The 25,812-nt window shown below is 39.5% G+C and overlaps 1 protein-coding gene across 1 annotated transcript in view; it reads right to left on the bottom strand.

The window, feature by feature from the left end:
* The window catches only part of STK17B (serine/threonine kinase 17b), a 33,284-nt gene extending 25,684 nt beyond the window's left edge, over positions 1-7,600 (bottom strand). The window contains exon 1 of the mRNA XM_072961565.1: positions 7,320-7,600. The gene's annotated coding sequence lies outside the window, so the exon portion shown is untranslated. The remainder of the gene's footprint in view (positions 1-7,319) is intronic.
* Positions 7,601-25,812: the final 18,212 nt, after the last annotated feature.

Raw genomic sequence — 25,812 nt, 5'->3', positions numbered from 1 at the left:
CATTTAAATTAAAAATAAATAAGATATCATAGACACAGTTGAAGTCTGTCCCTCCGTCCTCAGTTTACATTCCCACTAGCGCTGGGTGTGGGGGCTTATCATTTCCTTGACAACATTTGCTGTACTCAGATGTTAAATTTCGGCTCTTCGAGTGTGACGAAGATGAAATGGAATTTTGTGATTTACTTTGCATTTCTCTGATTACTAGTGAGGAACGCTTCTATTCTGCAGCCTCTAAAGTGGGGTTGATAACAGACTCTCTTGCAGAGCTCCGAAGACTAAGAATTAAGATAAGCTGAAGTCAGGTGGAATGGCTCTGTTACAGTGCTAGTCGTAAAAGCACATCATGATTGTTCAATAAATAAATATTAATATTCTTAAAGATACTCCCCATGCAGTCCTCTGCTATTATTGAATAGCTGTACCCTATTTTCACATACAAAACTCTCACCCCAAGTTAGCTTCAACTTAACTCTTAAATTCTGTATTTTTTATTCTGTTTTGGTGAATTGTTTTGTATAGTTTCTTAGTTTCAATGGCACTCAGTTTCATTGGTCACATATTCCTCTCTGAAAAACTGATACAGTTACCAGTTTCTATGCTCAACCTTTTTTTTTTCTAGGTCATCTTTGGGCTTTTAATTTTTTCCCCTTAATTTAAAAGTCTATGAATATGCATGCTTATGATCACATTTATGTTATACACATACATACATAAAGAAGGGCTATACCTGCACCATAGATATAAATTGGACTGCATTCACAACACTGTTCATTAACCAGCCCTTGGGAAACATGAGAACAAGAACACGTCACATTCACTCACACAGACAAAGTATAGGCCCTTGATTCTAAGATGTTCACCTCAGCTAGATTCTAAAATCTACGATGATTATCTCATGCTGTGACATATCAGCTAAAAAGTGATCTATTCATAAGAATCTAGTAGAACTACATTTTATAAATAAGTGTTTTCTGCTCTCAAGTTTCAAAAGCATCAGTGTGGGTCTTAGATGTAGACAAAGACTTATGCTCAACAAAGCATGATTTATAATAGTGAAAACAACAGAAAACTTGTAGAATGAATGAACTCCAAAGTACAACAATAGGGAAAGGTTAAGTACACCTAAATAACAGGATATTATATACTTAATAAAAATTGCGCTTTCAAAGAATATTTTTAACATATGATGTTGAATGATAAAAGGAAGACAAAACTTTATATACAGTATGATAATTTTGTTATGTAAAATATATATTTGTTATACATAATTTTGATATATATAATTTTGTTAAACATAAAAACAAACAGAAGAAAAGAGTGGAAAACTATGGCAAAATAATTAACAGTGGTTATCTCTGGGTGGTGAGATTATGGCAGTATTTATACTTTCTCGTGTTTAAATTATCCACACCAAGCAGGTATAGACAAAAACTATTAAACGTCTTTGGGTAAAAAAGATGGCTGTGAATACATATGACTAGACTGTAGATGCAGAACCATAACCATTTGTAACAGCAAAATTTATCTCTTTACACATTAAGGGTTTACTTGGTTGGAAGTTCGTGAACCATTAGTGCTCAGGTTTTTTAAGGCCTCAATGTTTTCTCTGTATTTATTTAGAGGAGATGATGTTCATTATCCAAATAAAGGCAGTTCTTATGCAAAGACCATATAAGCATTTAGGATAAACACTAAGCAAGAATTAACACCTTGTTTAATATTGCATAGAAAAAAAATAACAATACAAATTCTGACTTAATGTTATAGTTCTAATTTTATATAAGGAATAACAATTTGTAATCTTAACATTAAGACATACACCTTTATATGTGTACTCAGTTTGATTTTCTTAATACAAGACATTGGCTTGTGCTCAATTTTTTACCCTAACAAATTTCCCAGCTCTCACCTGTACAGTTGGTCATAATGAATGAATGAACCATAAGTATTTGACTATAAATGTAGCTGAAAACAGCACTGGGCAATCAGATTTTGAAGTACATGTTAATCCAAAAGTCATTTTTTTAATTGTGATACATTTCACTCCAGTTCTGAATATGCTAGAACACAAGTCGCATCTCAGAAGACAGGAAAAGCACATTGCTGAACACTGACCTTTAAACTTATCTACTTATTGCTAATATGCCTGTATTACAAACTGTTTTAGGCATCTACACAGTATCCTGTAAGTGTGTCTTCCTTCTGTCTACTGCATGTGCACCACATGCAGTAAATGCCACAGCCTAGATATTTTTTCATTTCCTCTCCTTTGGCTTATTTTGAATATAGTGGAGCATGAATGTCACCTTTGTCCACCAAACCCTCCATAAACATCTGGTTGTCCTTCATATAAACTTTAATCCTTGGATACATGAAGGTTATCAGTCAATTCTCAGCCTCTCCTTGCAGTTTCCTAAATTTCCCACCAAATTCTCTTTAACTCCAACAAACAATCAGACCTTTTTTTGTTTCCTACCATAATTTACAGACCTATGACTGATTCAAAATTACCAATATGTCTCACTCCATTTGAAATTCAATTCAGAAAACTTTATTAGGCAATACTAATAAAAATCTAAAGGGACTTAGCAGGTAAATGTGTGTGTGTGTGTGTGTGTGTGTGTGTATACAGTTCAGTTATAGAAACAATCAGGTACCAAATACAGTAAGAGGGTAATAGGAGGCAAGATACAATCAAACTTTCAATTACACAGTACTACTAGGAATAATGCACCTCAAACTTATTTCCAAAGATTTTTTTCACTAATTTCCATTACAATAATTACAGTAAGAATTCAGACATGGATCAGTGAAGGAAGGAAGAGAAGGAAATGTTAGGCTTGGTATGGGCCTTAACATACTTGAAGGGAGAAAGCAGATACGATATGATCAAAAGTAAGACAGCTATTTGTGAACCTCTAAATAGCTCTGTTTAAAACTATTCCTCATGATATTCATTTCAAAGTTATCAAATAAAAAATGTATTATAAATAGAATATATCATATACAGTAAATAAAAGCTTCTAGACAATTAAACTGTCTGCTTTGATCCCTGCATTAGATATCTAGTCCCTACAAGTTCAAGACCTTATAGCATGACACACAAAGGCCTTTGGGGCCAGGTACACACCAGCTTCATTTCCTGCCACACTTTTATCTCATATTTTCCTTCCACACTTTCCTGTCTGAACATCCTTTCTACTTTTCCTCGAATGGCTAACTCTTTAATGGTATCCTTCATACCTCAACATAGGATATTATCTCCCCCAGGAAACTTTGCCTAAAAACCCACAGGTTGTGTTAAATGTCTCTCTTTTATGGTTCAAACAGGAGGACCTTTGAATATCTCTTTACTGCAACATGTAACATGCTAGATTGCAATTATGTTTAATGTCTAAAGGGCAGCAACCATTGGCTTTTGTGCCTAAACTTCCAGCATGGTATCTGGCCAGCTGGTAGGATTTCTTTTAAATGTCTGATGAACTGAATTGTAAGAATCAAAAAATACAGCAATAAGAGTTTTTAGGTACATCTCATAGCTTTGAGGGTTAGCAGAATTTGAAATCCATCTTGAAAGTATAATACTGCAGCTAGTCTCTGCTGAATTCAGGATCTAGCTAAATAAAATAAGACATATTTTAAATTGCCATTAGAGAATTTCAATTTTAAGCAGGATAGCCACAGAGTCTGGAAACATGTATAAAATTATTATATCATACTTTGTCATATAATACCAACAGGCCATTTGTTTTGTATTTACCTATCTTTCCAGACTAGGTGGCCACCTGTTATTATACATACTTCAGCTAAGAACAGCAATAGTTTAAGAGCTACCTCAACCAGGAAATTCAGATACTCGTCCTGTCAAGGACTGATAAATCTATACCTTCATGAAGTAAATATGAAAGGCAATGGAAAGCAAACTAAGGCACAAGATTACAGAGAAAAAAAAAACTTTCTATATGGAAGTTTACAGCTACCAAGTTTCCCTAGGAAACAGAGGAACTGGAGATTCATTTATCTAGCATCCCTCAAAATAAAGGAAAAACTTTCTGCTAGTGTGGCAGAGGATCCGTTTTTAATTAGTCACTGATTTGAAGCAAAGGTATTGGTGTAGGGAAATGGATGATGATGATTTTCAACTTCAAGGAAGAGACTGTTCTATGTAGTCCACTAACAGGTCTGTTTTTCAAAGGTTGAATAGAAAGTATGATTCAAGAATTTAATCCTTTGAAAATGACAAATAGGAAGCCAGCTAACTGACTCTAGTCTAACCAGTCTTGTTTATACCACCCAAGGGCTAAAGTCTCAGGTAATAACCCCAGGCCTGATTCTGTGCCACAACAGTAGGGCCAGGTGCTGTTTCTTCTACTTTCAGAGAGAGAATTAAACCCCATACTTGTGAACCACGATAGGAAGATGTTGAAAAATGGAAATATAGTGAGCCAACAAACACACAGTGCTTGTCATTCATCAGATGGAAAATTAAATTTGTTGTAAAATAAAGTACTGTTTACTTATAGCATCACTCAAGTACTATTTATTCAGTAAGTATTACAATGCAAAATGGAGTATGATCCTAGGATTAAAAATAAAATTATCACCTCACTGTTAATACTAAAAATTTTAAAACACTGAAGTGTAACTATCCCTTCTTTTGAAGAAGTTGCAAAGGGTCCAGGGTGCAGCAACACATGCTGCATATAAATATTAAAAAAACTGACTAGATGTTTAAAGTAGCACTGAAATTCAAGGTTAAATGTATTTGGGGGGAAGAAGTATAAATAAATCAAAGAAATAAGTAATTAACAAGGTATGTCTTGAAAATTGCAACATTTGTCACAATACATTTAGATAAAATATGTAACTTAATTCATAAGTACATTTGTTAAATGTTCCCAAAGAGATATCCTATCATAAAAATTAAATCATAGGATTCTGCTGTCAATGTTGTGTAAAACTAAAATAACTAAAACATTTAAAGTTGTCATAAGTGGAAAGTAAGTACATAAATGACTGTTAATGTTTCTGACACAACCTATAACTGCAGAATGCTGAAGAAATCTTTAAAAAAAAACAAGAATGAATCAAAATCCTTTAAAAGCAGTACATTCAGAAGCACTGCTCTTCTTAGCTGCCAATTTTTTTTTTACAGGAAATAGGCACTATAATATAATATAATATACATATGCAATTGTAAGACAACTTTAAGATTAAGTGAAAGCAAGTTAGCTATCAATTTCCTTGATTCCTGGGTTTTAAATTGGGTCTCTAAGATTGAAACAGGGAAATTTTGATAAGGTAATTCTCTCTTATAGTTATCAAACAGCATCAAAACAAAGCTTTTAAAATATATTTAAATGTTTACTTAACACCAGTAAATCATTGTCAGTGAAAGCTTAAAGATAAAATTGTTTCATTGGAAACATGCCATAAAATGCCTGTACCTTCTTCAGATTTTTTACTAATATGCTGATACAGTGATCAATTACTCAAGTCTCAACGTTCCTAAAAACTGATTTTATCTTAACCAAATTTTAATTCACTATTTAATGAGCCCAAGAGAAACAGAAACCATTCTACCCACACACAAAAAAAGAAAAGCCTTCGATTACACAAATTTTACATTTAAAACCTAAATATATTGCTATGTAAATGTATTTCATTTCAATTCTAGATCCATAATTTAGAAAAGCGATCTAAAAATGATACGTATCCCCCAAAATATAGCAGCTATTTATAACCTCAATTATTAAGATATTACAAAAAATTTTTAAAAACTGAACATCTGTTCAGAGGATGGTGAAGGGGAAAAAGAGGCGTCTTAAACTAGGGCATTATTTCTGTGGCCCAGCTTTTTCAAAAACACACACTTTTATGGGTATGTGGTTTAATACTTATAAAACCAAACATCTTAGAAGTTGTTGAAAACTACTTCTGGACAGTTTACTATAAAACTATAAAATGGTGTCTCAATGACAAAGTAGGCTTATACCTCTTTCCTTTAACAAAATTGTGCTCCTGGGCTCGAAACGCTAGGTTACATATGCTGCTACACCTTCAGTCATCTCTGTAGGCTGTGTTGTCTCCCACACAGTCTCAAAGACTCGAGACCTTGAAGGAACGATATCATATGAAACTACACCGCATATCATTGGTACCACGGATGTAAACATTACGTTGGCAAAACAATTAGTGAACGCGATACTTAGACCTAATATAATTGAAATTTGATCAGTATGTGGCCTTAAAATGTTTTTCCCCTTAATTTCAATTTGCAAATTGATGCTGGAGTGTCTCTAGTCCCATCACAGAGTAAGAACTAACATCAGCTACCAGCTGCCACAAAGTCTCTTTCAACTTTGTCAAGGGGATTCAAAGGAAGCGCTTTTCCCTACAGTAAAACAAAGAGCTGGGCAGATGTCAAAATCGTAGCCATCGTAGCTCGTTGTATAGTTTGAGGATGGGTCGCGTACACTTTGCGGTTTACACGGCGTCAAAATAAAATCAGATCGCTGAGAATCACTGAAACAACTGCAACTGCACTTCTCTATTCACTAACTTTAAAATGCTGTTCACAAGCGGTAACTGAAGATGCCCCACAAGATGAGCACAAACTTTCTCTGGACGAAAAGCAGCTGGGAGCAGACCGTGTCCATGAGCCCAGATGTGAACACGGTCGGTGCCCACGCCACAGCTGTGAACTCGGGAGGGACCTGAAGGACGCGACGAGGGAGGGACGAGAGTGAGCTGGACGCGAAGGGGGGCCCCGCGGGACGCGACCCGGGGAGAGTCCGGGCCGGCACTCGCGCACACACACACACACACACACACAGACCGACAGACAGACGGACGGACACACACACACACACACACAGACCGACAGACAGACGGACGGACACACACACACACACACAGACCGACAGACAGACGGACACACACACACACGCACAGAGACCGACTGACAGACAGACACACACACTCTCTCTCTCTCTCCCCGGGAGTACTGGGAGGACCACCGGCAGTCCCCCGCGCCGACCCCGAGAGAACGAGGGAAGCCGGACTCCAGCCGGAATGCGGCCAGGGGCCCGGAGCAGTCGGGCCACCTGAGGGGAGGCGCGCTCTGAGCCCAGCTTCCCCAGACCGGGGTCCGAGAGGACCCCGTATGCACCACACTGTAGATCCCTCCTCGAGCCCCCCTCCCACGTTCGGGGTCTCTGTTCCACGGGTATAGAGGGCTGGGTTCGGAGTCGCAGCCCCGAGCCCCCCCGCTAACCCCGGCAGGACCGCGGGCGCGCGAGGCGGAAGTCACTGACCGCTCGGGCCGCAGTAGGTTCTCTCGGGGCTGCCCCCTCCAAGGGGGCTCCCGTCCCGCCCCACGCCGGTGGCCACGACAGGACGCGTTCTCCAGCTCTGTCCCGGGGAGGCGCCGGGCAGCTCCGAGCGTGGCAGGACCCACTTTTATTCTTCCAGACAACAGCCAACAGTTGTGACCTGGCCCCCCACGCCGTGAAGTAGCTCCCGGTGACCGCAGCGGAGACGGTGACGGGAGCTTACAGTTGAGGTTTGAAAACTGCAGCCGCGTTGCGGGGCAGTGCTGTGGGCGAGAACCCACCTCTTCGGACGCCAGAGCCAATCCGAGCGCGCGCGGAGGGCTGGGCCGTCACGTGACAGACAGGGCGGGGCGCCGGCCAGCAGCGCGTGCTACGGGGCGGGGCCGCGGCGGTGAGGGGGCGTGGCCCGCGTCCGGCAGTCGGAGGTTGGGCGGGGCTGCGGGGCAGGTGGGGCGCTCCGGTAATTGCTGCGGGGAGTGAGGCGGGCGCCGCCCCGACAGCTTTCAGGGTTGTAACTCCGACCGAGTGCATCCCAGCTTTCAGAGTGGTCACTCCACAGGGTGTGAATATCTGCAGACTGGGGAGTGCGGAGAAGAAAAGTTAGTCTCCGCTGTCTCCGACTCATCACTGAACTTCTCTGCCTGTTTTCTGACTCTTCTCGGTCATCTTCCTTAGGAGCTGAACCCACCCCGCCAGTCGAGAGCCCAGTTTGCTACAGCTTGGCAAGCATCAACATCGTTTGGGGATTTATGGAGCTTGGGCCCCACCGCTGAAGTCCACTCCAGCAAACTGAGTCTTTCTGAGGCACAGCTGAATTCAATGTAAGGCGTGTCCCAATAGCATGAGTTGCTGTTTCTGCATATGAGATGCTAAGGAGAAAGACAAAAGCCCCTCGACAAACTACTCAGGACCTGTTATCCATTGAAGAGAAAGAAAAATTTGAAAGTCCTGTGCAAGACACAATTGGGTTTTTTTGTTTGATATGATCTAGGATTGGTTGCAAAGTATATATATAGTAAATGTAGAAGACTATTGGGAAAATACGTTGGGAGGGGAACCGGTCTCTTTCAAAAGACTTCAACACTCTGTCAACATTTAAAGAGGAGATTTTCTTATTTTATCCCAGTAAGCCAAGCAGATTCCCATCAAGCCATGTATTTTTTCCCAAGATAAGTGCATAAAATGCCTCACAGTCATTTACTCAAGTCTCCCTGTTGTTACTTAACTGATTCATCCCAGTTTAATGTCTATTCCCTAAACCTTGTCACTATCTAGTTTCTTGTTACTAACAATTGGACTGACTAGAGACGCCTAAAGTTAGGATGGAGGGGGGGAAAAGCTGCATGCTGAAATGGATTTTTCAGCTATCATTATTGAAGAGTCCACAAACCAATGAGACTGTTCCCATCTGTCCTTTTATGAACACGGGGATGGTTCCTAGAAGTCTCCGCATTAGCACTAAAACCAGTCACCTCCAGAGATCACAGGGCTGCAGCATGGCAGTGATTTTTGTTTTGTGTGTGTGTGTTTAACTCTGGACCTTCTCCGTTTCAGTATTTTGATCAATAGCCAGCTCTTAGCAACCTCCTCATTCTCAGTCTACCTTTCCCCTCTGTCACTAATCCCGTCTGACTACATCACTTCACACCTGGATGCAGACATTTCTCTTTCCAGTCACCACTTTAAACCAACCCTCTTTGTGGTCACAAGCCCTCTGCTCTAACCAATCAGCGTCCTGAGGGTCTTTTCATGTCTTGTTTTTTCCTGCCTCTGCCTTGGCTCCAGCTTTTCACCATCCTCCTCACCAGCACCTGCTCATCAATTCCCAATGTGAAGAGGGTTACCCCCTCCAGAAATCACAGCTCTTTGCTGATTGCTACTTTCCACTCCCAGCCTGATCACCTCTTTGCTCTCTGTCCCTAACTGCAGGGTTTATCCGTGTTCCCTGTGTTTCTTTTATGCTCCTAAATAGATTGTGAACCCATGTCCTTGATGTCAGATTTGCCAGCTAGGATTTAGCACACTATACCATTCAATTCCACCTACTTGGTCTTAGGTACTGTGGTTCAAGTAACAAAAGATTCCTGGTGCTGAGGAGCAGATTATATCATCTGTGGCCTTGCTGTAAAATTCAGGACTCAACATGTCCCTTTATCCTGCCTCAGTTAACTAAAGTCACTCGTAGCCATGTCAAAGGTGCATGTTCTTGCTCCCATTCCCTCTTGTGGGAAATCCTCATGTGGCCTAATGATCATTCTGTGGTCATTGTTTCTGACCACACAGTTCATTAAGTTGATCCTTGAATGCCACATACTGACTGGAGATAGTGGTTGTTATGAGCGGAATGTTTCTGACACATTGGTAAATTGAAGTTCTAATCCTCAGTACTTTAGAATGTGCCTGTATTTGAAGATAGGACCTTGGGCTGTTATCTGAGATAAAGAGATTACACCATCAACAAAATTAAAAGGCAGCCTACTGAATGGGAAGAAATATTTTCAAATCATATATCTGATAAGGGGTTAATATCCAAAATATAAAGAACTGATAAAACTCAATAGCAGCAGACAAACAAACAAAAATCAAACCGATTAAGAAATGGCAGACGATCTGAGTAGACATTTTTCCAAAGAAGATATACAGATGGCCAACAGGTACTTGAAAAGATGCTCGACATCACTAATCATCAGGGAAATGCAAATCAAAATCATAATGAGATACCACCTCACACTTGTCAGAATGGCTATTATCAAAAAAACAAGAAATTAAAAGTTTTCACAAGAATGTGGAGAAAAGGGAACACTAGTGCACTGTTGATGGGAATGTAAATTGGTGCAGACATAATGGAAAACAGTATGCAGATTTCTCAAAAAATTAAAAATTGAGCTACCATATGATCCAAAAGTTCTACTTTTGCTATTTATCTGAAGAAAACAAAAACGTTACCTGGAAAAGATTATGCACCCCCATGTTCACTGCAGCATTATTTACAATAGCCAAGATATGGAAACAACCTAAATGTCCATCAATAGATGAATAAAGAAAATTTGTATGTATACACAATGGAATATGATTCAGCCATAAAAAAGGAATGAAATCTTGCTGTTTAAGGGCATTATGCTAAGTGAGATAAGTCAGATAGACAAAGACAGATACTGTATGATCTCACTAATACCTGGAATTAAATACAAAATGCACACACACATACACACCCCAAGCTCATAAATCCAGAGAACACATTGATTATTGCCAGAGACAGAAGGTTGAGAATGGGAGAAATGGGTGAAGGGGGTCAAAATGTACAAACTTCCAGTTATAAAATAAATAAGTCATAGAGATGTAATGTATGATATAGTAACTATAGTTAATAATACTGTATTGCATATTTGACAGTTACTAAGAGACTAGGTCTTAAAAGTGACACATGTTAACCACACTTACTATGGTAATCATTTTGCAATATATACAAATATCAAATCTTATGTTGTACACCCGACAGTAATATAATGTTATATGTCTATTATACCTCAATTAAAAAGTAATTTTGAAAAGACATTATGACATAGGCTACACAGACTGAGGGAGAACCATGTGAGGACACAGTGAGACAGCGGTCATCTGCAAGACAAGGGGAGGAGCCCTCAGAAGAAACTAAAACTGCTGACTTCATCTTAGACTTCCAGCCACCAGAACTGTGAGAAAATAAATTCCTGTTGTTTAAGCCATCCGGTCTGTGGTACTTGTTATGGCAGCCCTAACAAGCCAATACAGTTGTCCTCCTCCTCCATCATTTCAAGTGAATCACCAAATGTCACCCGGAATGGTGATCCTTTCTGTTCGTGCCGTGATACTCACCACATTCTCTCCAGGGAAAGTGACCCTCCTGAGTCACACCAGCTCAGCCACCACATGCTGGCCATATGCTGGCCAGAGAAGGTGATCCTCCCTGATTGCATATTTACTTACTACAGATGCAGAGAAGGAGGGTGAAATTTTCCTCTAAAGGTGCCTAGCTCAAACCTCCACCCAACAGGGGTACGGGTGTTGAATGGAGACAGGCTAGTCCAAATAGATCCCCTCTCTGGAGGTAGGAGTGCTGGGTGAACTCAGATGGATGTCACAGTGCATTTATCCATGGTGCCTATGGCACACCCCAATTTTGGGAGCACTGGGGACCACAGAGACCTCATATCCCCTGCCTCTCTTAAAATACACCCTGTTAGCAAAGGTAATTAGGGCAAGTCTTTCCTGACAAGAGTAGTGACTCAGACTGGTACAAGTGCCTTCCTCAAAAGGTGACACATTTTCTCCAAAGCATCCATGATTGACAAAAATCTAGACCACCACTCAAACCACCCACTGCATTTTATAAACTTCCAAAACCCTCCAAACGAAATATCATGCAAGTCACATATGCCATTTTCAATATTCTCATAGTCATGTTAAAAAAGTAGAAATAGATGAAATTACTTTTAGTAACATATTTCACTTAACTCCATATATCCAAAATGTTGTCATTTCAACGTGTAATCAATAAGAAATTATTAATGAGATATTTACATCCTTTTTTCGTATTGTCTTAAATCTGTCATATTTTACATTTAAAACACACTTCAATTCAGATGCTAAATTTTCATCAGAAACCACTTGATCTATATTTAGATTGCACAAAAGTTATCATTTAAAAAAAGAGATTCACACCACTACATTGTTTCAAATATCAAAGTTCTCAATAACTGAATATGGTATCAGTTTATTTAACCAAAATGAAATAAAATTATAGTTCAGTCACACTTCATATCCACATGTGGTTGTGGCTACCGTACTGGACAGCACAGGTCCAAAGGGCTAGAAATGTGCCCTCTAATTGCCTCTAAACTTTAAACTGTTCAATGCAGTACTAGACACAGTGTAGGTGCTTGGTAAATCATGGCTCCAGAGCTGCTTGGAACTTCAAAAATCCTTCAGCTTCGGTAGCCCAATTCCCTTATTTCAGGAGAAAGAAAACTTAGGATGGGAAGAAAGAACTTGCAGAAGCTCACACAAGTGAACCACTGGTGCATATCTGGACAAGAATTTAGGTCTCCTGAGTTTCAATCCCGAGGTCAGACATACTTCAGGGGGGAAAAACGATTTTTAAATTTATTTGAATAGTCACTTGGATGACATAGGCAAAGAAAAACATACTTATATCCTAGCTGTATTTGCATAATCTGATAAAGACAGTGCATTCTAGACTATTTAAGGCCTCCTTTCCTGTGGTTTGGGGGTCCAGGTAGTTTTAACTGTCAGTCCCTCTTACCTCCACCTGTCACCGCTTCCTCTCCTTGGAGCTGCCTCACTGCACATCCATCCCACCCACCCCCAGAGCATCCGGCCACATTTTTCTGTCTGCAGCTGTCCTCTCCCAGCTGTCTGCCACAATTTGTTTAAGGTTTTGCTTCAGAGAATCCTTTATATTTGCAAATCAAATTATTCAGTAGAAATGGCAGCAAAGAGAAGAGCGACCATCCTCCAGCCACAAAAACATCAAGCTCTGAGATTCTGCTTCCTGAGAGGTGTGCGCACGCATGTGTGTGTGTGTGTAGAGAGAGAGAGGATGTATGTGTGGTTAAGTGTGTGGCATTGGACAGACCTGCATTCAAGCCCCAGTTCTACCATTTTTGGTTGTGTGACTCTGGGCAATCCTGTTTCCTCATCTGTAGAATGGGGACGATAAGGACTACCTCCATGAGATTTCAATGTGACAGTGCATACAGAGCCCGGTGCCTGGCAAGACTAAACCTTCGCTTTGGACTAGCTGGTGTTATTTTCCCGTGGTCTGCAGGCTCCCTGAGGTGTACTGTGTATATGGGGCTCAGTACCGTACCTTGTGACTAGTGAAATGCTTGAGACGTAGTAGGTCCTAAGTAAGTATTTGTCAAATGACTTTGTAAGATACTTATGATTTCCCTCAAATCTTATGATTGATGCTAAGGGAGATAATTGGGGGGAAATGTGGTGATAAGGAGAGGCAGGAGGGATATGGCCGCTTCACCCTTTAGAATCTACCCGACAGAGGCACCCAGGTTCAAAACGAAGCTGTAAGATCAACAAATAGTGACATCCAGGGCTATGTGTGATAAAGGAATTAGAGTCACTGGTGTTTAAAGGGGAGTAGATATGGAGTGGAGCAAATAAATAAATACAGGGTGTAAAATTGTCATTTATTTGATTTGAGTAGATAAATGTCTACTAGTTCTCCCCCACAAAGTTCCTCCCTTTCCACTTACCAACTGCATAGTCCGTGAATCATGGCCTGGAGTCACATTCCCCAGAGCACAGGGCAGGTAAGAAATAGTGAAGCTTCCAGGAACCTTTAACTAAGTGAGTCTTCTTACAACAAGTAGTCACAGGCATAGATAAGGCAGAGGTAATTTTAACTCCCTTCTTGGGAGTGACCTTTGCCTCAACTGGCTTAAGGTGACAGCATGAACACTGAGAAGGCCAACCTACTCCACTAGCTGAGTCATTTCACGGAGTGAAAGTACTGGTAATGAGGGAAATGATAATACGAATGATGATCACTGAGTACACAGCAAATGGAGGACGAGGGGACCAGAATGATTCATGTGGAGATGGATTAGAGTTAGGGACAGTGAGAATATTTAAAGCATCCTTGACTCTTTTCAGTAGTTAGCCTTACCTTTAGATTTATAGAGTAGCATTTTATAGCTTCATTTAACAGAGAGAGATATAAGTATAGAGCTGTTCAGAAACCCTTTAAAGGGCATAGATTATGAGAGAGGGCCTGTAATTTACTAGATGTGAGAACTTGAGCAGGGTATAATATCCCAATGCCTGTTTTTCCATTTGTAAAATATAAGTAATAATGTACTTACCCCATAGAGTACATAGTAACAATAGCTCGTAAGTACTGAGTCTGGCACTGTTCTAAATGTGCTGTTGGTGTTAACTCATTTAATCCTTATACTCCTGTGAGTAAAGAGCTGTATTTTCCTGCTTTGAAGGTAAGAAAACTTAAGAGACAGGAAGTTATATACTTCCTCACTGTAACCTGAGTTACCATGGAATAGTAACCAGTGGAGCCAAATTCAAGCTTACTCTCTATAAGTCTTTTTTACTGTAGTTATTTAATAACTGCAACTAGGATCAACAGGGTACAGGTTCTTGAGTGTTTAACCCATCTTAGTTCCTGGAGTCCCTGCTCCTTTCATCCTTTTGTTTCCTCTCATACCTACCATTCCAAAATTTCTTCTCTATTAAAATAACTTTACAAATAGATAACATATGCAAGAGGAGGGGGTAGAATGAGCCATGTGACAATGGATTAGAGGAAGAAACATTGGTATGAGCTAACATGTAGCTTAATATAGAAGCAGATGTTTACATATAGATCTATAGATGTATACAGATGTTCATTTATAGATATTTGTGTGTACGTGGGCTAATATACACTCATAGCTCCTTGCTCCATCAGTGGAGAGCAGGTAAAAGCAATGACACCCCAGGAACAATAAGCACATCTATCACTCAGGTCCTGGTTTCTCATACCTCTTGTCTAGTAAAAGAAAACGAAGCTCCTAGGGAAAATTGATGCTTTTAGAACTGAGGCAGGAAACATACAGAAGAGCCTAGAACATTGTGTAGTGTCAGAAAGAATGGAGTACAAACAAACAAAACCAGCACACAATGATGGGGGTACGTCAAAGGGATTCGGGAGCCAAATGAAAGAGTTCCCAGTGGCCAAAGCTGGGAGAATTTGAGCTATGTAATAAATAAATAAAGTGGTCCTAGATTATAATCCAAAGTATAAAATAAATATCCATGAGTATCATACAGATATAAATAAATGGCTGAATAAATGAATGGGAAAGAATAGACAGATCCCCCATGCAGAAGAATCATGAATAATTTATGTAGTCACTTCACCCTCAAGTTGGTGGAGCATAATTCCTCATTCCTTAAGTGTGGGTTATGCAGAGTGACTTTCTTCCAAACAGCACAGTATATGGAAATGGAGAACAAAAAAGAGTAACTTAACAGTGAAGAGCTGGACAAACATTACCTCAAGCCAGGTTATCAAGGTTAACGACAATAGTCATAAGTCATTTTGATAACCTGTACCCATAATATGATGTAATGAGAATGATTCTTTGCTTCTATGTTCCTCCTCCCAAGAACCTGTAACTCCAGTGCAACCATGACAAGAACATCAGACAAATCCCAGCTGAGAGACATCCTACAAAATACCTGACCTGTGCTTCACAAAACTGTCAAAGTCATCAAAAACGAGGGGAGTCTGAGAAACTGTCACAACCAAGTGGCCTAAGGTGACATGATGACCAAACATAACATGGTGTCCTGGATGGGATCCTGGAGCAGAAACATTACATGAAGCCAGAGCAAAGGAAATCTGAATAAACTATGAATTTAGTTAACAATAATGAATTAATATCAATCACTAATTATGACAAATGTTCTCTACTAATATAAAGTACTCATGGGGGAAACTGGCTGTGGAATATTCTACATACTATCTTTGCAGTGATTCTGTAAATCTAAACCATTCTAAAATAAAAAGTGAATGAGTCTGTCATTGCTTACAATATCCAAATTTAGGGAACTATAGAATCAGAAATTAGAGTTGGAAATAACCTTTGAGATCACAGGAGAGGACAAAACTCCATAAGATAACCAAAATACAGTCCAGCTCTTATTTTTGCAGTCTATTAAAAACATAATTATAATAGTAATTTGATGCAGGCTCAGTCCTGTCAAGCTTGGAGCAAAATTTCCAAGTCTTGGATAAAAATATATATGACAGGATGTAAAGGGGATCCAAAGAATTGTGTGTTTCAACATAATATATATCATCTAACTTCAATCACAGAGTAAATCTTTCATCCAGCAATTCTTAAGCTGTGGTTGGTAGACCCTAATGCCTTTTTAGGGAGTCCTCAACATGGAAATGATTTTGATAATAATACTAAGATGATATTCACCCTTTTCACAAGCGTGTGATTCAGTTTTCCAGAGACTACAGAGTGTGTGATGTTACAACAGATTAACGTAGAAGCAGATGGGAGAAACCAACTTAATGGCTTTCCATTAAGCCAGAAATTAGAGAGACAGCAAACATATAAAACAGTATCACCCTTCTTATTTTCTTTTGTGGGGGATAATCTAGCTATTTTTCATAAACCATGTTATTTATGTTAACATGCAATTGTTGCTATTGTTACCATGTAATTGTTATTTCAAATAAATTAACAATTTTTTAAAAAATTCCTCTCTTAATTTCTAATATGGGAAATATTGATAAGAGACAACCTGCATAAGCAAAAACTCTTTTTTGAGGTCCTTAGTAATTTTTGAGTGTAGGCAGTTTGAGAATTAGAAAGAGTGAGAATTACTGTTTTAATTATAACGATCCACTTCCTTTTTCAGCTTGGGGAACATTTGTCACTCTATGGTCCTCACCTTTTGAGTCTATGGAAGTAAAAGAGCCAAATACTCACATTCGCAGCCTCCCTGGCGGTAGGGCAGGAGCGGTTACCGTGAGTCCTATCAACCACTGGAACGCACTTGAGCCTTAGCATTGGTAGCAGGTGAGGCTGGGACCAGGAGCAAGTCTACGACAGAAGCAGAAGTGGCAGGGAGATCAGGTCCTGGAAGCAGTAGTTCCAATGGCACACTGTTTGTCACTGTTAGTTGGGATGACAGCACAAATTGCAGCCTACGATCCTATGTTCTGGCAGCAGTAGTGCCTTCACCTCAGCAATCCACAGACATGACTTTGGATATTGTCCCTGCTTATCTTGTCCTGACCCTGGATCTCTGTTCTATGAGCTGCATGATAGCCTTTAAATAACGTTCCTCTTCAGCTTCAATCATGCAGAGGTGCTTAATTGCTTGCAGTTAATAACTCTGACTGTTCCTACCAAAAATCGATTTCTTAGTTCACTTCTGTCGTCCTGTATCTTGACCTTTTTTACATCAGCCTTTCTGACATTCCACAAGTAAACCAAGGTCAGTTAAAGAAAGAAAAAGCAAAATAAACTGACCCTTTGCTTTATCTGCTATAAAAAACAAGCAACTACAAAAATAAATGAAAATGTTTAACATTTTGAAAGATAAAAAATAAAAGTTGGCCTTCTACGCTAGCTCTAAACTTCTACCTAAATTTGGAATTGTGATCCAACTTTTAACCAGCGGAGTGTAAGATTTTCATGTGTTACTTCCCAGTTATGCAATTTCTATGAAACGGGCAAGAGGCTCTGAAGAGAATGACTTATGACGCCATGCCATGTGCTTAGTTCATTATGAATTATTTCAAGGACCTCCAGCCATTCTGAGCCAATCAAAACAGAAATGTTCTAACACATTCGAGAGTATCCTGTTTTATAGAGTGCTGAAGAAAGGCAAGAAAAGCACACTAGATTTCAAAGGTACCAAATTATCCAGAAAGGATTTTGGAACTGGTTCCTATTAGGTGACTTTGCTATTATTTAATGTGATATATAAAATATAAGGTTTTCTATTTGAGCTCCTTGGTCCTGGAATGTTTCTGCCTTTTACAATTCTGCAAGAAAACTTAAAAATATTTTTATTTTGTTCACTTTTCTTGCTGGATTTCAAAAACAAAAAGCATGAGGCCCAGTTAGGCCCTACAGATCTTTCCATTTCATGCTCACTCAAATTATTAGGGACTTTAATTTTCACTAGAAAAAGCATCTCCTCCTACTGAAATACTGCCTCAGATTCAGCACCTTTTGAAGTAATGTCTTGAAATAATTTAGGGAAAACATACAAGGGAAGGAACCCGAAGCTCTTTCCTCTTTGATTGTCCAGGTTTGAGTTTAGGGGTTCTTGGATCTGGCTATTTCCATAGCTAACTTCTCAGAGGAAAGGTTTGTTTATAGGAAAAGTCAACAGGAAAGCAGAAATCAGAACACCCCACCTTGAAAACAGGTCGAGGAATCAAAAACCAGACACACATAATGATCAATGATGACCTACTTCTTGCAAGGCTAACTTTGGGGGGCAGCTTTTAGAATACGAAGTCTTTGAGCACTTCACAGATGATTATCTTGGTGTTCTTGAGAGAAACTGCGTAGACATAGAATCATTCGTCTTTATTTCTTCCTGTCTCTCACCCAGGGTGTCTATTTCCTCCACTTGCTAAGAACAGGAAATTGCGGACATAAAGATTTGATCAGTTCCCATTACTTCAGTGAGCCTCACTCAGCTGAACCCAGGCCAACAACACCTTCATATTTGCCCAAATAAATTGCACAACATATCAGAATAGGCTAGTTTTGTATAGTCTTTAATTATCTTTTAATCTTCCAGGCCTTGAGTTCTTTGCACTATTAACAGCCTCTCTCTGAGAAGATTGCACAAAGTAAAAATAGGCAACACCTTTGAGACACTTTCCATTACTCACTGACCTAGAAAAATCCCCTTGGAGCAGCTCAGTCCTGAGCAGGTCTAAGAAGCTTTTCGGCTGGCTGTGCATGTGAACGTGGCAAGGGAGCGACAAACATGGACGGCACCGGAAGTCTGGACAGCATTTTCGAGTGAATATAGAACTTTCACATGCAATGGTTTGTCTGATCCTCAACCATCCTCAGCTTACTCTATGGCAGGCTAGAATCGTCCCATTTTACAAATGAGAAAAGAGACTCTGAGAGTGAGTGTCCCAGCCGAGGTCAGGGCTCAGTCTAGAACTGCAGACTGCAGACCCTTCTGAGCCACCCCTAAGACAGAGGACCAACCAGAGGGCAAAGTCATCTGACTGCCTTTCTCTCCTCTCCAATCCCTCCCTTCGCCCCCTTCCTCTGAAACATCACAGGGGTCTGATGACAGAGAAACCACGGACAATGGGGAAGAATGAGGAATCAAAGTCGAGATGGCAAGGCAGGCTGAGCCCCTGGGGAAGCTCCCCTGCAGCCCGAGCAGCACCAGGAGCCCTGCCCTCACCCCAAAACTTAGCGTTCAGCTTAGTCTCCCCAACTCCCTGCTGTGGCCCTAGATTGCCTGAGGCTAGTTTTGGTGGGGAATTAGGAAAGTCAGGAATGATTTACCACCAAAACTACTAAGATTTAGCACAGAACTGAGAATTCCAGACCAATAGCCAAGGTTTGAGAAAAGAAGTTTAAGAGAAAGGAATGTATCTGCTTTGAAAAATTGACATGTCTGTAGTGAGATTACATAAGTACAGAGGATTTAAGTTTTGTAGTAAAATGACAGGAATGTTCTCAATAAAGCATGGCAATACTTTTTCGTGCAAGATGCTAAGTATATGTCGTTTCATTTAATTCTTGCCACCTGCCTTGAGAAAGCCATTATTATTCTTGTTTCTCACACAAGGAAACTCAGGCTCAGAGAGTCTGCTTGAGGTCAGACAGCTAGAAGTGGAGACAACATTTGGGCTCAGACAACAAATCCCATGTCCCTCTCAGTATAATGCACTACCTCCTAAGTAACAGGTTACCTGTTCTAATTTTTTATTTGTCTTTATGCCCCATCTCTGTAGCTCATTACACAAATGAGTTTGTATTACTGTAGTGAAAAGCTGCTTACCTGGCAGTCTAACTTCTAAGGAAGAGGAAGCATGCAAAAAACTCTTCTGAGAAGCAGAACTGATGTTACAACAAGCGTTCACATGTGAGAAGTTTCTCTCTTGTGGTGATTATGTCTTTTATGTCTACTCTGTAATTATTTGGGATGTTCTAAGACTTCAATGATAGGATGCTGCAGGAGCTTTCTCTCTGATCTTCCAATGACTGGCTGCTCTTCCACCTCCAGTTCTCACCTGTCCATCGCTGCTCCCTGTTTTTTATAGTGCTTTTTATCACAATTAATAATTATGGATTTATTTGTTTACTGCCTGTCTTCCCTATGAGATTGTAAACTCCCCACAGACAGGAACCATGACTGCTTTCTTTATTCAGTAGTGTTTCCCCAGCACCTATCACGATGCCTGGCACGTAGTAGCAATTCAATAAATGTTGATTGGAAGGATGGATGGATGGATGGATGGACAGACAAGGGAATCATTCCCAGAAGAGTTTCCAAAGGATCTGAGGAAGAGGTGCATTGGTAATTTGATCCAGGGAAGGCTGGGTTACTTTTTGGCCATGGGGAGGCCAGTCTCCTTTTCCTATAACTAAGCCTGAGAGCCGGTGCCTCCCAAAGACAATGCACAGGAGCTGAGAGGCCAGTCCACCAGGACAAGAGAAAAGGAAGTCAATATACCAGCACTTACCAAGTGCAAAGCAAAATGCTAGATACACATGCTCTCGTTTAACATAAAAAACACTGCAGGAGAAAGGAATTATTTCTATTGTACAAATGAAAAAAGTGAGACTCACATTGGTGAGTTTGTCCAAGGTCATGCAACAAATAAGTGGCAGAGCCAGGATATGGAGCCAGATTTGTCATATTTCACAGACCATGCTTTTTTTTTTGTTTGTTTTAAAGCAAATTCACTTTATTTAAAACTTTTTTTATTGGTCCATAACTTACATTCAAGAATTGATCCTATTTTAAGTGTATAGTTTGATAAAATCTAAATATGTAGACATCCTTGAAACCACCAACCAGATAAAGAAATAGGACATTTCTAGCCTGCCAGAGGCTCTCCTGCACTGTCTCAGTCAATATTCCCAGTGCCATCACTATTTCAACTTCTGTCATGACAGGGTCCTGTTGCCTGTTTTTAAACTTTGTATCTATGGAGTCTGACAGTATGCCCTCTTCCGTGTTGGGCTTCTTTGTCCACAAGATTCATTCACGCTGTTGCTTGTAGCAATAATTGTTTCTTTTTCATCAGTGAATTATAGTCCAGCGAATTAATACAATCACAATTTATCTATTTATTCTACTGTTGACGGACACTTGCATTATTTCGACGGTTGTTAATAAAGTGCCATGACCATTCTTGATCGTGTGTTTGGTGGTCATACACACTCACTGCTGTTGGGTGTAGACTCAGAAGTGAAGTGGCTGGTCATAGCTATTTCTATGTTCACCTTTAGTCAGTTCTGCCAGTTTTTCAAAATGGCTCCATCAATCTACACTCTCACCAGCAATGCAGAGAATTCTCACTGCTCTGCATCCTTGCCAGCTGTTGCCATCATCAGTCCTTTTAATTTTAGCCACTTTGGGGGCAGAAGGCCATGCTTTTGTAAACTACATCTTGCTACCTTAGCATGTGGGTCATCAGTCCTCGGAGAAGGAAGGCCCAAGAGTTTGCTTCTCCTTCTTGGATGAGGCTGACATGATTCTCTTCTCAGGTCTCTAGTGTCTCAGGATAATGAGGCTCTCATGCCTGGACACACAGTGGGTAAAGCAGAGGCTCCCCAAAGGACAGAACAGACTCAACAACTGGGTCATGAATGTGACTGAGGCAAATGGGCCCAGTGAGCAAAGGGAAGAAGCCACAGAGACCTCCAGCGGAGGGGCAGATGATGTCTCATTAAAGCTGGTCCAGCTTTTGAACACCAGAGCAGGGCTCTCTCAGGGACAGAAGTGCCCACCTCCTGTAGAAGGTCAAATATCAGACAACCACCACCACAGTCATCAAATTTTGAGCACTTTCTATATGCCAGACATAATGCTTCATTCTTTATAGAATGCAGGAGTTAGGGCTCTTGGGTTGTAAATAACAGAATCCAACCTGATTATTAATAGAGAGTAATTTATTTAAATGATAGTTCTTCATTCTGAAATTGCCCTTCTCTTCAAGTCGGTGTTAAAATGTATTACATTTCATCTAACATTGGTAAGAGCAGATGATAAATGCAACCTGGTATTAGTAAATGTTTCTTTTATCCACATATAAAGTTCATAACACTAAACCATTCCTCTGCCCCCACCAACCAATATTTTCCTTTTGGGTTGTATATAGGGCTGAATTTTATTGCCATAGGACACACAGGTGGGAAAGCCACTGCTTCATACCATTCTCTTAAACCTGGGCATTTTAATTCTTTTATTCAAGAATAACCCAAGGGCTGGAATTTACATTCTATTTACTAACATAGCAAGAATGTTAGGTGATCATATCTGATAGTGTTACATTATTATTAACTAAAGTCCATACGTATTCAGATTTCCTTAGTATTTCCCTAATGTCCTTTTTCCGTTCCAGGATCCTATCCAGGATAGCACGTTACCTTTACCATCGTGTCTCATTTAAGCTCCTCTCAGCTGGGACTATTCCTCTGTTTCTCAGGCTTGTCTTGGTTTTGATAACCTTGAGAGTTTTGAGGTGTACAGGTCAGATATTTTTTAGAATGCTCCTGTTTTTTTCCTCTGTTGTTTTTCTCATGGTTGAACTGCTGTTATGGGTTTGGGGAGGACCACAGAGGTTAAGTGTCATTTTTATCACAACACATCACAGGGACATACGATCCACATGATTGACGACTGTTGATATTGGCCTTGATCACACGGCTGAGGTAGTGTTTGTCAGGTATCTTCACTGTGAAGTTTCTCTTCACCCTTCCCCCATTCTGTGCTGTGCTCTGTGGAAGGGAGTCGATACACCCATCCCACATTTAAGGGTGGAGTATCTATCTAAATTATTTGGAATTCTTCTGCATGGAAGATTTGTCTCTTCTTCATTTATTAATTATTCAAAGATTTATCAGTGTGGACTTATGGATATTTATTTTATATTTTATGTTATAATTCAACACTACTGTTTTTGCTCAAATTGTTACGACTTTGGCCATTGGAGCTTTTTCAGTTGGCTCCTGTATCCCCCTGACATACTCCCATTGTTGGGCTTTTTAAAAAGCATTCCCTGACTTTCTAGCACTACAAGATGCTCCAGGCTCATCTTGTATATTTTCCTAGAATCAATCATTTCTCTAAGGAGTAGGGCTATTTTTGAAACATGATTTTATATCTTACCTAAGGACCTGAGCTTAGGACAGGTCAAAGTCAGCTAGGAAACATTTGTTTACTAGTATGTACGTGAACCACCATCACCACACCCAAATTGTGTGGCTGGTTAGAAAAGATCTGTACGTATATTCCCAGCACTAAACCATTGGCATTCCTGCTTGGTTCCAAGATTCAGACAGCCTGTTATCTTCACTTCTCCTTAAACATCGTTATGAGTGTTATAACAGACAGGTTAATTGCAGGTGAGAGAAAACAAACTCAAACATTTTTAGCTCCAAATCGTCAGTAGTTTTGTATGAGGAAAAGACTCTGATGATATAGACATTGCTTTTCAAACCCAATATACACAGTGTCCAGCCAAGGGACAGGCAAAATTGAAGTGGTCTCTTACTGAATTTTCAAATTTCTTTAATATCTGGGGGAGTGGGAGGTCGGCTGTTATTAAAGCTAGTGGGAAGAATTCCTATTATCAAGTTCAAACCAAGTTTGATGATATATGAAAGTTTTTCTTGAAAGTAAATGAAGCATACAAATAATTTTGTATTGGAAGGGATGGCTTCAAGATACATCTCCATATTTGAAGGGTCCTCCATCAGGAGTGGTGGTTTGATACCACATTTAAGAAATGTTGACATAGTTTCCTAATTGAAACTGGAGTAATAATAAATCTTCACTAACTGGTGAATAGTAGTTCAGCCAACAGTTAAACATGGTTTGTTTTGTTCTGGGAGAGGTAGGGAGAGGGAAGTGCTGGCAACGTCATGACGAGATTCAAGAATTTGGACTTGGGATCCATTTTTTTCCCAATGCCAACTGTATACCAAGTAGACAAGAATTATTATACTACCCAAGTATTTTGTGCAGTGAGAGGTAGTATTTTATAACAATATTATAAATTGTCAAAGCAATATATATTGTTCCAATGATTTATGGTTTGGAAATTGCTTGCTTTTCCTTTCTAAACGAACAATCAGTGACTAAACATTTTTGAGAGGACCTATAATAATGGGGCAAATAAAATATGTGAAACTCATTTTTATCAATATAGACATTATATATCAATATATACTTTATCAGATATTCTCATTTTAATTTATTATTGTTACTTCAAAGTTTACTTTGGTTGGCAAATGGAATACTAGTCAACCTGGTATCTATTTGGAAGGAAGTATCTGTTTAGAAGGAAAAAAAAGCCATTAATAGGTAAAACGTTTTGATCAAGAAAAAGAGGAAAGTAGGAAGAAAAAATTTTTTCCATTCACTGCTAAAGAGGTTAAATGCTTTCTGGTTAAAGGATGAAATTTTTTTAAAAAAATCAAGAAAGTCTTCCTAGGGTCAGTTAGCAGGATGGTGGGAATTATGCACTGTTAAAACATTCACCAGTTAAACGGGTTTCAGATTTTACTAAAAGACTATAATAAAGGCAGATAAATTTATCATAATAAAAGCACATTGAGGTCAAAGGTTATAGAGGGAACGTTATGACGTGATAATCAGGAAGTCAGAGCCATGGATGTAGCTTCTTGCTCTTCTCTTTCAATAACAATATCAAACTTCAGTTAGTTACAGAGGATGAATCTTTGCTTTAACTGCTCTCATGTGATACATGAAATTCATTTCTAGTTTAAAATACAGAATAGAGTTCAATGGCATACCTCTTTCATGAACTCCTGACATGAATCCTCTTAACTTATATGAATCAACATGAATTGGTTTTCAGAAAGATATTGGTAAGCAAAGGTCATTTTCAAGTACATTCTTTAGTGATTATCTGCCCTTACAGAGAATACTTGCCTTTTTCCTTTCCCCATCTCTTCCTGTTAACTGCCATGTCTCAGTAGTATCTTATCTATTTGGTCAATTCCTTTATATTACCAATCCAGTGTCAAATAACATTACTGAGTAAAACAAGGGTTTCAAACTGGGGGACCTGTGAGGCCAATTCAACCTACTTTGATAAACATATTTGTTCGACCCATCTGGTATTAAAGAGATCTAGAAGTACCACATGACAATTTAGATTTCTGGGTTTCTTTTGATAAATCAGAGGACCTTTCAACAGTAGACCTGAATTTCATATGACTAAAACCTGCTGGAGCAAAATATGAGACTACCTTCTTTAAGTAAACCCCACCTCTCCCTGCTGTTTACACTCAGCCAGTCTCATTCATTAAATACCTACTTGGACCCCGTCGGCTGTGAATATGTGACCGTTTGATTAGACTGATGTGGTGGTAGTGGTGATGGTGGTGTGCATATGGGTTATGAAATAAGCATTCATCCAAGTTGGTTTAACAATTAGTCTCACTCCATGTGAGTTAAGAGATTATGATGTGTGTTAATTCATTTCTTCAACATTAATTTATGGCCTATCAAACAGTAAAATAATCTTTTAAGGATTAACAAAATAGATTCCTAATTAAAAATATCATGAAAAGATAACTTCCTGTATCCAAAAAGCTGCATACTAATCCCATGAGACCTTTATCACTACTTTGTTCTCTTCTCTCTTGAGTTTTTTCTTCTTCAAATGTATCACAGAAAAATCATAATC

The sequence above is a fragment of the Vicugna pacos genome, chromosome 5 (assembly GCF_048564905.1).
Source record: "Vicugna pacos chromosome 5, VicPac4, whole genome shotgun sequence".
Taxonomy (NCBI): Eukaryota; Metazoa; Chordata; class Mammalia; order Artiodactyla; family Camelidae; genus Vicugna; species Vicugna pacos.
The sequence above is the reverse complement of the archived record's forward strand: the minus strand, read 5'-3'. Positions and strand labels throughout refer to the sequence as shown.